Source organism: Bos taurus, chromosome 1 (assembly GCF_002263795.3).
Source record: "Bos taurus isolate L1 Dominette 01449 registration number 42190680 breed Hereford chromosome 1, ARS-UCD2.0, whole genome shotgun sequence".
NCBI lineage: Eukaryota > Metazoa > Chordata > Mammalia > Artiodactyla > Bovidae > Bos > Bos taurus.
In genome coordinates this window covers 114,733,963-114,750,190 of record NC_037328.1, presented here as the reverse complement: position 1 = coordinate 114,750,190, position 16,228 = coordinate 114,733,963, and the positions used below count along the sequence as shown (strand labels likewise).

Genomic DNA, 16,228 nt, shown 5'->3' with positions numbered 1-16,228 from the left:
AAGTTTAGCACAGAATCCTGAATATGGTAAATACTTACTAAATATGCTTATTAACAGACTAAATTATCTTGAAGTTATTTCATTAAAAAAAAAAACAAAAAAAAACCTAGCTTCGAATATAAAAGACAAACTAGATATTGTCAGTTCTCCATGTTGAAAAACAAGATATTTGGACATATGCAGTATGAAAGTATGTTATTAAAAAGAAAAAAATAAAGGAGTTTTGAGGTGTGACTTTAAGCCTGTGGTCCTTTGTCAATCTTCACCCGGAAATGAAATTAACTGGGTTCCATCAATCAAACAAAAATAAATAATTAGTTTTATACTAACTGGTATTAGTTTTATATTTTAAATTCTTTCTTAAGTGTTTTTTTCAATATAATTTTATGCTATCAGAAACAACCAAAATGGAATTTCCTGGTGGCCCAGTGGTTAAGAATCTGCTTTGCAGTACAGGGGGCACAGGTTTAACCCTTGGTCAAGGAACTAAGATCCCACATGCCACGGAGCAAGTAAGCCTGTGTGCTACAAATACTGAGCCTGCACACCACAAAAGAGAACATGTGCCTCAATGAAAGATTCCACGTGACAGAATATTCTACATGCCGCAACGAAGACTTAATGAAGCATCCAAGTAAATTAATAAATAAACATTTTTTAAAAAAAGAAATAACAAAAACAAAACCTCAACATTACCAAGAAGAGAAGAAAAATGTTATAATAGCATTCAAATATCAATCAGGAAATATGGAGCAATGAGACTGAAAGCTACATAGAAGTAGTCACCCCTCAGACTTAGTCTTGCTAATATGCTCTTTTGATCAGGATGGCTAAGTATTAACATTTCTTCATATAAATTAGAATGACAAATGATAAAACATAATAAATGCATGCTGAAGAGTAATCAAATGCAGCAATCAAGAGAGTGTGGTACTGGCAAATCAATGTGAATAGACTAATCAAGCAGTGGAACAAAACAGATAGTCTAGGCACAGACCCCTACTCAACTGATCTTTGACAAAGAAGCAAAGGCAAGGCAATGAAGCAAATACAGGGTTTTCAACAAATAATGCTGGAATCGCTAGACATCTGTATGCAGGAAAAGGTTATAAAAAAAAAAAAGAGAGAATCTAGACACAGGTATAACACCCTTCACAAAATTTACTCAAAGTAGATCATGAATTTAATGTAAAATGTTGTTGTTCTTTAGTCACTAAGTCATGTCCAACTCTTTTGTGACCCCATGGACTGTAGTCTGCCAGGCTCCTCTGTCCATGATATTTTCCAGGCAAGAACACTGAAGCCTGTTGCCATTTCCTTCTCCAGGAATCTTCCCGACCCAGGGATCAAACCCACATCTCCTGCATCTCCTGCATTGGTAGATGGATTCTTTACCATTGAGCCACCAGGGAAATGCAAAACTATAAAATTAGGAGAAAATCTAGATGATATTGGATTTGGCAATGACTTTTTGGATAGAACACCAAAAGCACAATCCATGAAAAAAAAGAAGCTGGACTTCATTAAAATTAAACATTTCTGCTTTATGAAAGAAAATGTTAAGAGAATGAAAAAACAACAAAATGCAAAATGATAAAGCTACTCTGAAGGCAGTTTGGTGGTTTCTTACAAATTAAACACATTCTTAATAACTTGATACAACTCAAATGTCCATACAAAAACCTGCATGCAGATATCTACAGCAATTTTTATTCATAATTGCCAAAGCTTGGAAGCAACCAAAATGTTCTTCTGAATGAGTAAATGCGGTCCACTCAGACAATGAAATATTATTCAGTGCTAAGAAGAAAAGAGCTATCAAGCCATGAAAAGACGTGCATGGCTTAAACACATGTTACTAAGAGGAAGAAGTCAATCTGAAAAGTCTACACAGCATGTGATTCCTTAAATGCATGTTACTAATGGGAAGAAATCAATCTGAAGTCTACACAGCATGTGATTCCAACCATACGACATTCTACAAAAGGCAAAACCATGGAGACAATAAAAATATCAGAGATTTTCAGGGATTAGGACAGAGGAAAGAATGAATAACAGGAGCACAGAGAATTTTTGCTGCTGCTGCTGCTAAGTCGCTTCAGTCGTGTCCAACTCTCTGCAACCCCACAGACGGCAGCCCACCAGGTTCCCCCGTCCCTGGGATTCTCCAGGCAAGAACACTGGAGTGGGTTGCCATTTCCTTCTCCAATGCATGAAAGTAAAAAGTGAAAGTGAAGTCGCTCAGTCGTGTCCGACTCTTAGCGACCCTATGGACTGCAGCCCACCAGGCTCCTCCATCCAAGGGATTTTCCAGGCAAGAGTACTGGAGTGGGGTGCCATTGCCTTCTCTGAGAGAATTTTTAGGTCAATGTAAATACTCTATACTGTACTATAAAGATAGATACATGTCATTTTGATTTGTCCAAATTCACAAAATGTACAAAACCAAGAGTGAATACTAACGTAAACTATAGTCTTTGTATGCCTACAACATGCTGATGTAGGCTCATCAATTGTAACAAATGAACCAATTTTGAGGGGAGGCGGGCAGGTGTTTGTACAGGGAAGTCTATGTACATTGTGTTGGGGTAGGGGTTATGAGGGAAGTCTGTTTATCCACTCCATTTTTTCTGTGAACCTAAAACTACTGTAAAAAATAGTCTATTGAAAAATAATACAAGCAAAAATAATTGCTTAAGAAAGTGGCCAAGTGAAAAATTATGAAAGATGGTCGTGTGTGTGTGTGTGTGTGTGTGTGTGTGTGTGCTGTTGCTTCTTAGTAATTTCCTGCTCTTTGTGACCCTATTGACTATAGCCTGCAAGTCTCCTTCTGTCCATGGGATTCTCTAGGAAAGAACACTGGAGTAGGTTGCCATATTTATAACTAAATGACAATTTTGACAGTGATATAACCTGACATAATAATATTATAAAACACCAGAATGGAAAATATTCAAATGATATTGTTTTCCAAATATAAGCATTTTCATTTCCTTTTTCTTAAAAATTTTGGCCACACCATGTGGCTTGCAGGATCTTAGTTTCCCAGCCTGGAATCAAACCTGCTACCTGCATGGTGAAAGCACAGCGTTCTAACCACTGAACTGTCAGGACATCCCCTAAACATATGCATTTTTTATTTTCACTATTGTTATTATTTTATTATTATTATTATCTTTTTTATTCCTGAGCACATTACTTTTCCATTAAAAATAATCTTAATGACTGGAAATATTAGATTTATAGAGAAATGCATATAGCAGATTGCAAAAGGGCATTGATTAAAGGTTGTGAGTGCTCGGGAATTCAGTTGAGTTTGACTCTTTGCGACCACATGGACTGTAGCCTGCCAGGTTCCTCTATCCATGGAATTTTTCCAGGCAAGAATACTGGAGTGGTTTGCCATTTCCTCCTCCAGGGGATCTTCCTGACCCAAGAATTGAACCTGTGTCTCCTGCATCTTCTGCTTGGCAGGTGGATTCTTTACCACTGAGTTACCTGGGAAACCAATTAAAAAACTAAAACAACTGGTATTCAAGACTTAAGTTAGGCTTTGTTACTTAATATTCAGTCTTTCTGTCACAAATAGAAACAAAAATAGACCCCCCCCCAAATTTTATTGAGCATTTATTGTGTGCTATGTATGTTAGTCACTCAGTCGTGCCAGACTCCTTGTAACCCCATAGACTGTAGTCCGGCAGGTTCCTCTGTCTATGGAATTTTCCAGGCAAGAATACTGGAGTGGGTTACCATTTCCTAATGAAGGGGATCTTCCCAATCCAGGGATCACACCCAGGTCTCCTGCATTGCAAGAAGATTGTGTATCATCTGAGCCACCAGGGAAGACTTGTTTTAAAATTCAGGAAAGAATTTTAAAAATCTAGGATTCTTATGAGACAAAAAATGAATGTACAAAATATGAAACATAAAGTTTGTAGTACTAATCATACTATACAGACTCTCTAGAAAAGATATCTTCATGGAGGAAGTAAGATCTCAGCTAAATTTCCAACGGGTGGTCAGGATAACCAGAAGAGAATTATTCTTGATTCAGAATTGTCACACTATGTGAGTGTTTGCAAGAAAGAGAGCTTCTAGATAGCAGACAGCTTGGTCACATTCCAGACTTTGCATTGTTAGCTGTGTGTCTGGTGAGCTTCATGAAGTACTAAAACTTTTATACCCCTTCTTCCAACTGACCCTTAGCAGAACTTTAGAAGGCTGAAGTTATTAACCTCACTTTAAAGAAGAAAATAATGAAAGAAACCAAAATCAAATCCTTAATTATATAATAGAGTTATAATTTGAAAATCTTGTTCTTTCTGGTTCTAAAATTGTGTTTTATCCACTATATTAAACTCTCTTCTTTGCATACTCATATATTGTGACATTTATTTCTGCATATATAACTGTTCAGTTCAGTTCAGTTCAGTCGCTCAGTCATGTCCGACTCTTTGCGACCCCATGAATTGCAGCACGCCAGGCCTCCCTGTCCATCACCAACTTCCGGAGCTTACCCAAACTCATGTCCATTGAGTTGGTGATGCCATCAAGCCATCTCGTCCTCTGTCATCCCCTTCTCCTCCTGCCCTCAATCTTTCCCAGCATCAGGGGCTTTTCCAATGAGTCAACTCTTCGCACGAGGTGGCCAAAGTATTGGAGTTTCAGCTTCAGCATCAGTCCTTCCAATGAACACCCAGGACTGATCTCTTTTAGGATGGACTGGTTGGTTCTCTTTGCAGTCCAAGGGACTCTCAAGAGTCTTCTCCAACACCACAGTTCAAAAGCATCAATTCTTCAGCACTCAGCTTTCTTCACAGTCCAACTCTCACATCCATACATGACCACTGGAAAAACCATAGCCTGTAATCTTATCTGAATAAAAATAAATCTAAGGTGTATACACAAAGCTAATATTCATAGGCTTGTTCCTTTTGAAAAAGCAGGTTTCTTAACAAGCAATTTTTAATAGTTGTATTTACATGAATTCACAAATCAAAACAATAAAGTACAAAATGAGAAGTCAGCCTCTACCCCTGCCTTTTTTTCTCATTCTTTCCTCTACTCATTCTAGGTAATGATTCTGTTAGCTTCTTGTTTGTTATTCCACGAGTATTTAACACAAGAAAATATGAATATATATAGTCATTTCCCCTTACTCTCTTTACACTCATACCATACTCTTTTCATTAGCAGTTTATCCTGAAGATCATCCTGTATCAGTCACTAGGGGTCTTCATCATTCTGTCTTGTGGCTACATAATAGTCCACTGTGTGGACATGCTGTAATTTATGTAACTGGTTCCACATGTGTATAGGTATATTTATTAAATAAACTCCCAGAAGTGAGATGATTGAGTCAAAGGTAGATACATCTTCAGATCTAGTAAATACAGCCACTTTTCCTGCTATAGACAATGTACCATTTTTCCTATCTACCAGGAAATACATATGAAAGCAATTTTCTCTAGCAAGTTGACAACAGAGTATGTGCTCAGATTTCTGGGTTATTGCCAATCTGATAGGTAAGAAATGACATTGCAGTGTGAATTTCATATTTGTCTTTTTATCTGTAAGTGCTCTTTTTTGAAGATCTTTTCATAAAATTGGGGGCCATTTGAATTCTATGTTCTGTGAACTGTGCATGTCTTTTGCCTATTCTCTATTGTATTCATTGACCTTTCTCTTTTCAACTTCTAAGACTGTTTCATTAACTAGAGAAATTCATTTTTTTGTCTGCAGTGTGAGATGCAAATATTTTCCCCAGGGTCTTAACATTTATTTTCCTTTTGCTTATGAGGTTCTATTGTACTGTAAAAATTAGTCTGTGTGTGTGTGTGTGTGTGTGTGTGAGTGTGTGTGTAGTGTAAAACTCATCAATCTTTTATTCCTGGCTTCTGAAATTTGAGCCATACTTAAGATCAGCCTTCCCTGCTCACTGGTTTTAGAAGAATTCTCCGAAGTTTTTCACTAGGAATTCTGAGTGAACACACATTCTCTTCAGACATAAAAATAGACATTGTATTGCTAGCTGACTGAAAGTAGTTTGTTTAAAGTTATCATGTACTAGGCTCCTACCAGGCATAAGGATAATAATACTCTGCCGTGCCTTTGAAGTGATACGTTCTGATAAGGGATTAGGGAAGGGCTTTGTGCAGAGGGCTGAGGGAGCTCCGATATGAGACACTTAACCCAACCTCATGGTCCAGGAAGGTTTCCTAGAAGAAATGATGCTGCTTTGTAATTCTAGAGAGAGATGATGAAAAATATTATTTGTAAAAAAAAAAAGAAGAAAAAAATAAGGGCAAACAATATATGTAGAAGGAAAAATATGTTAGAAACAAAATCTCAACAAACTCATGAAAATACTGGGTCAGGCAAGAATTAACAACAGGTATTAAAATCATTAGATGTATGATTTATGAAGAATGAGATTTTTTTTATATTCCTCAGAAATCACACTGATTACTTCAGAATTTCATAACTTAGGCAGATGGTCAAATTTAACAACACAGATGTTGGAATCTACAGAATGTTGGACTCACAACAAATACCAAGTCCATCTGAAATTTTTTAAATTAAATTTTTTATCATCAAGCTTTAAGATATGACTTATACTTTACATGAAATAAAGGAAAACATTTTTAAAAAGGCAAAAAAAGAGAAAAAAAACCCTAAATTAAGACCATGTATGAACTACATCAGTTCAGTTCATTTCAGTTGCTCAGTTGTGTCTGACTTTTTGTGACACCGTGGACTGCAGCACACCAGGCTTCCCTGTTCATCACCAGCTTCTGGAGCTTGCTCAATCTCATGTCCATTGAGTCAGTGATGCCATCCAACCATCTCATCCTCTGTCATCCCCTTCTCCTCCCACCTTCAATCTTTCCCAGCATCAGGGTCTTTTCAAATGAGTCAGTTCTTCGAATAAGGTAGCCAAAGTATTGGAGCTTTAGCTTCAGCATCAGTCTTTCCAGTGAATATTCAGAACTGATTTCCACTAGGATTGACTGGTTGGATCTCCTTGCAGTCCAAGGAGCTCTCAAGAGTCTTCTCCAACACCTCAGTTCAAAAGCATCAATTCTTCAGTGCTCTCTCTGCTTTCTTTACGGTTGAACTCTCATATCCATATGGGGCTACTGGAAAAGCTATAGCTTTGACTAGACAGACCTTTGTTGGCAAACTAATGTCTCTGCTTTTGAATATGCTCTCTAGGTTTGTCATAGCTTTTCTTCCAAGGAGCAAGCCTCTTTTAATTTCATGGCTGAAGTCACCATCTGCAGTGATTTTGGAGCCCCAAAATATAGTTTCTGTTTCCATTGTTTCCCCATCTATTTGTCATGAAGTGATGGGACCAGATGCCGTGATCTGAGGTTTCTGAATGTTGGGTTTTAAGCCAGCTTTTCCACTCTCTTCTTTCACTTTCATCAAGACGCTTTTTAGTTCTTCTTTGCTTTCTGCCATAAGGGTGGTGTCATCTGCCTATCTGAGGTTATTGATATTTCTCCTGGCAGTCTTGATTCCAGCTTGTGCTTCATCCAGTCCAGCATTTCACATGAGTATTCTGCACATAAGTTAAATAAACAGGGTGATAATATAGAGCCTTGACGTACTCCTTTCCTGCGTTGGAACAGTCTATTGTTCACTGTACAGTTTTAACTGTTGCTTCTTGACCTGCATACAGATTTCTCAGGAGGCAGGTAAGGTGGCCTGGTATTCCCATCTCTTTAAGAATTTTCCAGTTTGTTGTGGCTTGCATACAGTTTCCTGAATGGACAATTTCTTTTGTATATTAATTTAACAATTACTAATTTCACTAATTTCTCCCATCAGGGAGCTTCCATAACCCCCTTATCTGTATCCATCAGAAGGCAGACAGAATGAAAACCAAATCACAGAAAAATAATCAAACTGGTCAAATGGACCACAGCTTTGTCTAATTCACTGAAACTATGAGCCATGCCGTGTAAGGCCAACCAAGATGGACAGGTTACGGTGGAGGGTTCTTCTGACAAAACGTGGTCCATTGAAGAAGGGCATGGCAAACCACTTCAGTATTCTTGCCTTGAGAATACCATGAACAGTATGAAAAGGCAAAAAGAGGAAACTGAAAGATGAACTCCCCAGGTCAGTAGGTCCCCAATATGCTACTGGGGATCAGTGGAGAAATAACGCCAGAAAGAATGAAGAGATGGAGCTAAAACAAAAACAACACCCAGGTGTGGATGTGACTGGTAATGGAAGTAAAGTCTGATGCTATAAAGAACAATATTGCATAGGAACCTGGAATGTTAGGTCCATAAATCAAATTAATTGGAAGTGGTCAAGCAGGACATGACAAGAGTGAACACTGACATTGTAGGAATCAGTAACCTAAAATACACTGCAATGGGTGAATTTACTTAAGATGACCATTATATATACTACTTGGGCAAGGATCCCTTAGAAGAAATGGAGTAGCCATCATAGTCAACAAAAGAGTCCAAATCTCAAAAATTACAGAATGATCTCTGTTCATTTCCAAGGCAAACCATTCAATATCACAGTAATCCAAGTCTATGCCCCGACCAGTAATGCTGAAGAAGCTGAAGTTAAATGGTTTTATGAAGACCTACACGACCTTCTAGAATGAACACTCAAAAAAGATGTCTTCTTCATTATAGGGGACTGGAATGCAAAAGTAGGAAGTCAAGAGCTACCTGTAGTAACAGGAAAATTTGACCTTGGAGTATAAAACAAAGCAGGTCAAAGGCTAACAGAATTTTGCCAAGAGAATGCACTCATTAGAGCAAACATCCTCTTCCAACAACATGAGAGAAGACTCTACACATGGACATCACCAGATAGTCAATACTGAAATCAGATTGACTATATTCTTTGCAGCCAAAGATGGAGAAGCTCTATACAGTCAGTAAAAAAAGACTGGGAGCTAACTATGGCTCAGATCATGAATTCCTTATTGCCAAATTCAGACTTAAATTGAAGAAAGTAGGGAAAACCACTAGACCATTCAGGTATGGCCTAAATCAAATCCCTTACAATTATACAGTGAAAGTAACATATTCAAGGGATTAGATCTGATGGACAGAGTGCCTGCAGAATGTCATGACATTGTACAGGAGGTGGTGATCGAGATCATTCCCAAGAAAAACAAATAAAAAAAGACAAAGTGATTGTCTGAGGAGGCCTTACAAATAGCCAAGAAAAGAAGAAAAACTAAAAGGCAAAGGAGAAAAGGAAAGATATATCCATCTGAATGCAGAGTTCCAAAGAATAGCAAGGAGAGATAAGAAATCCTTCCTCAGGGATCAATGCAAAGAAATAGAGGAAAACAATAGAATAAAAAAGACTAGAGATCTCTTCAAAAAAATTAGAGATACCAAGGGAACAATTCATGCAAAGATGAGGACAATAAAGGGACCTAACAGAAGCAAAAGTTATTAAGAAGAGGTGGCAAGAATACACAGAAGAACTATACAAAAAATATTTTCACAACCCAGATTACCACAATGGTGTGATCACTCACCTAGAGCCAGACATCCTGGGATGGGAACTCAAATGGGCCTTAGGAAGCATCACTACAAACAAAGCTAGTGGACGTGATGGAATTCCAGTTGAACTATTTCAAGTCCTAAAAGATGATGCTGTGAAAGTGCTGAAATCAATATGTCAGCAAATTTGGAAAACTCAACAGTGGCCACAGGACCGGAAAAGGTCAGTTTTCATTCCAATCCCAAAGAAAGGCAATGCCAAAGAATGTTCAAACTACTGCACAATTGCACTCATCTCACATGCTAGCAAAGTAATTCTCAAAATTCTCTAAGCCAGGCTTCAATATACGTGAACCGAGAAATTCCAGATGTTAAAGCTGGAGTTAGAAAAGGCAGAAGAACTAGAGATCAAATTGCCAGCATCCGTTGGATAATCAAAAAAGCAAGAGATTTCCAGAAAAGTGTCTATTTCTGCTTTATCCACTACACCAAAGCCTTAAACTGTGGAAAATTCTTCAAGTGATACGATTATCAGACCACCTTACCTGCCTCTTGAGAAATCCATATGCAGGTCAAGAAACACCAGTTAGAACTGGACATGGCAAAACAGGCTGGTTTCAGTTTGGAAAAGGAGTACATCAAAGCTGTATATTGTTACCCTGAATATTTAACTTATATACAGAGTACATCATGTGAAATGCTGGGCTGGATGAAGCACAAGCTGGAATCAAAATTACCGGGAAAAATATCAATAACCTCAGATAGGCAGATGACACCAATCTTATGGCAGAAAGTGAAGAACTGAAGAGTCTCTTGATGAAAGTGAAAGAGGAGAGTGAAAAAGCTGGCTTAAAACTCAACATTCAGAAAACTAAGATCACAGCATCCGGTCACATCACTTCATGACAAATAGATGGGGAAACAATGGAAACAGTGACAGACTTTATTTTCGGGGGATCCAAAATCACTGCAGATGGTGACTTCAGCCATGAAATTAAAAGAGGCTTGCTCCTTGGAAGAAAAGCTATGACCAACCTAGACAGCATATTAAAAAGCAGAAACATTATTTTGCCAACAAAGGTCTGTCTAGTCAAAGCTATGGTTTTTCCAGTGGTCATATATAGATGTGAGAGTTGGGCCGTAAACAAAGCGGAGCACCAAAGAACTGATGCTTTTGAACTGTGGTGTTGGAGAAGACTCTTGAGACTCCCTTGGACACAAGGAGATCCAACCAGTCCATCCTAATGGAAATCAATCCAGAATATTCATTGGAAGGACTGATGCTGAAGCTGAAGCTCCAATACTTTGGCCACCTGATGCAAAGAACTGACTCATTTGAAAAGACCCTGACGCTGGGAAAGATTGAAGGTCGGAGGAGAAGGGGATGACAGAGGATGAGATGGTTGGATGGCATCACTGACTTGATGGACATTAGATAGGGCAAGCTCTGGGAGTTGATGATGAACAGGGAAGCCTGGTGTGCTTCAGTCCATGGAGTCACAAAGAGTCACACACGACTGTTCTACTGAATTGAAATGAACTGAATTTCATATAATACATGTAAATATAACTAAAAATACATATGACAACATAGACCTAATACATATGGGTCTAAGATTATTCTAACATGCTTTATTTGTTAATAATACAGTTAATCTTCTTGGACATCCTAATTCTGTCTCTGATTTAGATTATCTTTCTTGAGTCCCAATCTGATCAGTTCCTTCTGTAACAGTAGCCAGAAAGTCTGTCCTGTCAACAGTTTTCTCTGTAGTTCCTTTATGCTTTTTTACCAGGGAAAATTAATTCTCAGTAACCAGATTTACCCTGAGATAACCAGCAAACCAGGGCAGCTTGGCTGCCATTGGTATGTTGACCAATGATTTCTGTTCTTCTATAAGTAAATTAAAAGTTTGCTGACAGAAAATGAGATAGTTGGCAGAGAAAACTAGCTTCTGGAAAACAGAGAGAAAACAGTTCATTCAAATTTAAAGATGTGGACTCTGTGGTGATGATGGAACATTTGTGTGTCCAATATAAGTTCTGGATTATCTCTGCCTGTATGTACCCTGCTACTCTTTTGTGGCTGGAGTTTACTCTCCTTTAAAACACTGGGCTTTCAGAGAGGTCTTCCCCAATCTACCCACATCCAAGTCTTCCCCTCCCTTTGTCATTTCCCTATTTTCTGACTATCCATATTTATTCATATCCATAATTACAAGACTATCTATGATTATCTTGTTTGTTGATTTGTGTGTCTACTCTCTTCCCTTCATTGGGATATAAGTTCCATGAGAGCTGAGGCTAGATCCAGTTTGTCCCGTGCTATACCCTCAGTGCCTGTAACAGTGTCTTTCATATAATAGGTACTTGATAAAAGTTACCTAACTGAACAAGTACAATACGCCACGGTCCAGTGTTTTCTCCTGCAAGATAGCACACACTCTTAACTAAGAATAAGGCCCCTGTTCCTTTAAGAGATGCCCTAAGAGCTGATAAGATTATAGTAATCACATCAAGTTTTAGTTGTGATAAAAATGTCATTCTAGTAATTTTTTTTCTTTTTTACATTACCTATGGGAAAACCTGAAGTATAAGTTTATGAGTTAAATTACAACAGAAGTTATTTGTGACAAAACATGAATTTGGGTGATCCTTCAATAGTCTCTTATCTCTTTGGGAAAACAGTTCAATAGGGCACAGGTTTTACCCTGTGAGTAACAAGCAGCATTTAATTACAACAGACAGAATGGGAGCAATGTTATTTACACTGCAGTTACCTGAGTTCTCCAATGATAACTTTTACTTAATTGCTGTCAGCTCAGCAATGCAGTCTTGGAAGAGTAATGAGGCTTGGGTTCATGCCATTTCTACTTTTTATTTACATATTGTGAAGATTTGCTTAAATTTTTGAGGCCATATTTTATCATGTAAAATGACTGTGCTCATTTCTTTGAAATAAATTCTTTAGACAATTTAAGATGAATATGAAGACATAATTTATATTTTAAAATATTCTCAAGCTTACTGCAAAACAAATCTGAAAAAAATAATTCTGTTGACTTGTACATTAGCAAAGAGATAAGATTCAATTCCACCTTCAGAGATGACACTTAATTTTATGGATTATAAAGTATGTAATTCTGAAATAAACTTTTTCAGATTTATTCTAACTATCTGTAATGCCTATTTTATTGGTGAATATTAAAGGGGTGATGCAAAAAATGATTCATGAATTTTCCCACAGTGAACAACAAATTTGGTAGGTGTCTTCCTGGGTACCAGGTAGGAATAAAAATAACAAATCAGAAAATATTTCACGGAGGAGGTGGGAGTTAGTGGATTAGAAGACTTTCCTCTGTTAAAATCGTGGTTTTCTATTGTTTGAACTTTCTAAAATATGTTTTTGGAGTTTTTTAAAAAGAGAAAACAAAATTTTAGAAAAGAATATAATGTAAATTATTTACGTAATTGACACAAGTTCATATGTTTTTAAATTAAGTAATGTTACAAACATCTAAAAATAATAAGTGCCATGCTCACTTCAGTAGCACATGCACTAAGACTGGAACCATACAGAGAAGACTGGCATGGCTCCTGCACAAGGATGGCTCATAAACTTGTGAAGCGTTCCATATGTTTTGGTGTTGGGAAAGTTGGCCGCATGTAAATCAATGTAGTTAGAGCACGCCCTCACACCATGCACAAAAATAAACTCAGAAATGGCTTAAAGAGTTAAATATAAGATATTATACCACAAAACTTTTAGAAGAGAACATAGGCAAAACATTTTTGGACATAAATCATACCAATGTTTTCTTAGGTCTCCCAAGGTAACAGAAATAAAAGCAAAATAAGAAAATTGGACCTAATTAAACTTATAACCTTTTACACAGCAAAGAAAACCATAAATAAAATGAAAAGAGAACCTACAGACTGGGAGAAAATATTTGCAAATGATGTGACTGACAAGGGCTTAATTTTCAAAACACACAAACAATTCATATAACTCAATAACAACAAAACACCCCAATGGGAAGCCCATCTTAAGCATGTTAATTCACAAAAGGACTCAATTAACCAAACCTGAAATTTATTAATCTAAAAAGAAATGTACAGCCTCTTTCAGTTTGTATCCTGAAAGACACAGAGAAAAATTTTTCTTACTCAAAATTCCAATATCCTCAAATGGGAGCTATGCCGAGAGAGATTTTTGTAGCCGTCAGGATTCTGGAGTAGTGCTCTGATTATCTATTGCTGTGGAACAAACTACCCCAAAGTCATTGATTGAAAACAACAGTTATTCGTTGCTCATGAATCTGCAGTTTGGACAGAGCTCATGAACTGCCAGCTTGGTGGCTAAAAGGTTAGAGTGACTCAGTGGTTAGGGGCTGGAATCATCTGAAGTCTCTTACACTCATAAGTCTGGGGGTTGATGCTGGCTGCTGGCCAGGACCTCATCTGGGATTGTAAGCTAGAACATGTGTACCTGGCCTCTCCTCTGGGACTTGTAGGCTTCCTCAGAGGATGGTGGCTGGGTGTGAAGAGTCACTCCTAGCCCAAAAGACAGGTAACAGGAGCTACCAGCTTCTTGAGTCTTTGGAGTGAGGAGCTGGCACAGTGTCACTTAAGCTGTTTTCTATTAATCAAACAGTCACAGAGCACATGACCAAAGAGAGACACCGTCCACACCTCTCAATGGGAGATCACCGCCACAGAGAGCAACCCCACTGCCATTCCCTCAAGGATTAAGTTGACAATTTTCCAGAGCAATCTAAAATTGTATCCTGTTACTCAATAAATTGTCCAGATATGGGCTGATGAGGGCTTTCCTGATAGCTCAGTAGGTAAAGAATCTGCCTGCAATGCAGGAGACCCCAGTTCGATTCCTGGGTCGGGAAAACCTGCTAGAGAAGGGATAGGCTACTCACTCCAGTATTCTTGGGCTTCCTTTGTGGCTCAGCTGGTAAAGAATCCACCTGCAATGCAGGAGACCTGGGTTTGATCCCTGGCTTGGGAAGATCTCCTGGAGAAGGGAAAGGCTACCCACTCCAGTATTCTGGCCTGGAGAATTCCATGGACTGTATAGTCAGTCCATAGGGTCACAAAGAGTTGGACATGACTGAGTGACTTTCACTTTCATGGGCTGATAAGACAATATGCAAATTATTTTAGTACTTAAAAGCTCTAAAGACCAGAGTTCAAAGTCTCTGGATACAGTTCACCTCATTAAGGCCTCATGAAAGTGAAAGTGTTAATCTCAGTTGCATCCAACTCTTTGCAACCCCATGTACTGTAGCCCACCAATCTCCACTGTCCATGGAATTCTCCAGGCAAGAATACTGGAATGGGTAGCCATTTCCTTTGCCAAGGGATCTTCCTGATCCAGGGATCAAACCCAGATCTCTTGCAATGATCTCTTTACCTTCTGAGTCACCAGGGAAGCCATTAAGGTCTCAAGGAGTTCAGTTTATTAAGGTGTTAACCAAAATATTTCATTGTAATATTAACTATTAAGTGAAGCCATGCTTCAAACCACATAATCTTATTTTCATGGTATCTGAGAGTTTAGAATAGTAACTACCAAGCTCACATTATAAGGGGTTTGGACATCACCCACCCTTGGGATGGGAATTGATGTTAGAGACATCTTTCATGCAGGAGACATAGGAAACTCGGGTTTGATCTCTGGATTGCAAAGATGCCCTGGAGGAGGAAATGGCAACCCATTTCAGTATTCTTGCCTGGGAAATCCCATGGACAGAGGAGCCTGGACAGCTACAGTCCACAAGGTCGCAAAGAGTCAGACACAACTGAGCACACATGAACACACATCCTCTACACTAATTCTTGGTGGTTTCTATTTCCTTAGAACCTGGAAGATTACTAGAGATGAATGTTGACTAGTTGCAAAAAGGAAGAGAAATGAGAGGTGGCCAGTGAACTGATAGGCTATTGTTAGCTGACCTTAGGATATGGAAGAATCACTGTGAAGTATTTTCCTGCAGTGTTATCCTTTCAGAGAAGACAAGATCTTTTGGATTTAGTCACTGTGATTGCTGGAATCATTGGCAGGCATTTTCTCCAATGACTGTTCTTTACATAGAGTTGTCAGCTGAAGACAAGATCTAGATATGCAGGATACTCATCCCCTCACGTCTGTAGTTGTGAGATGGAGGTACAGATTTATTCATCTCAAATCTTAAGCTAATTTGTTAACTCTACTTATACTGTATCTGACTAGAAAATATGGAAACTAATTGATTCAATCCAAAAAATTTTCCCATAATTATAAAAACGACTATTTTCTGATGTCACAGGGCACTCTGGTACCCTGACTTACCCAAAGCTAATCATCTTTTCTTCTTATATCTCAGGTTTCAAGATGTATATTAATCATAATTCTTGATTAGTGACATATCATTCATTTAAAAATTATTTATTGATTACATATAGATATCTGGCACTCTTATAGATGCTTAGGACACATCAGTGAATAACACAATGAAACTGCCTCTTGGAACTTATATTCTGGCAGGGAGAGACATATAAATAATAAATGTATAATATAAATATATTTATTTTTAATTTATTATTATTTATTTTTATTAAATATATATATATTTGTATATGATATATACTGGTTATTATGTTTTCTCCTCTCCTCAAATCTATTCTCTTCAGGAGCTGCAGATTATTTTAAAATATATAATATGGATCAATGGCTTATATTCATC

The 16,228-nt window shown here is 37.8% G+C and overlaps 1 non-coding gene across 1 annotated transcript; it reads left to right on the top strand.

Moving 5' to 3' along the window:
• The first annotated feature begins 13,026 nt into the window (after positions 1 to 13,026).
• Positions 13,027 to 13,133, top strand: LOC112448278 (U6 spliceosomal RNA). Its single transcript, XR_003036649.1, has one exon. It is a non-coding gene; the product is annotated as a U6 spliceosomal RNA (small nuclear RNA).
• The last annotated feature ends 3,095 nt before the right edge of the window (positions 13,134 to 16,228 follow it).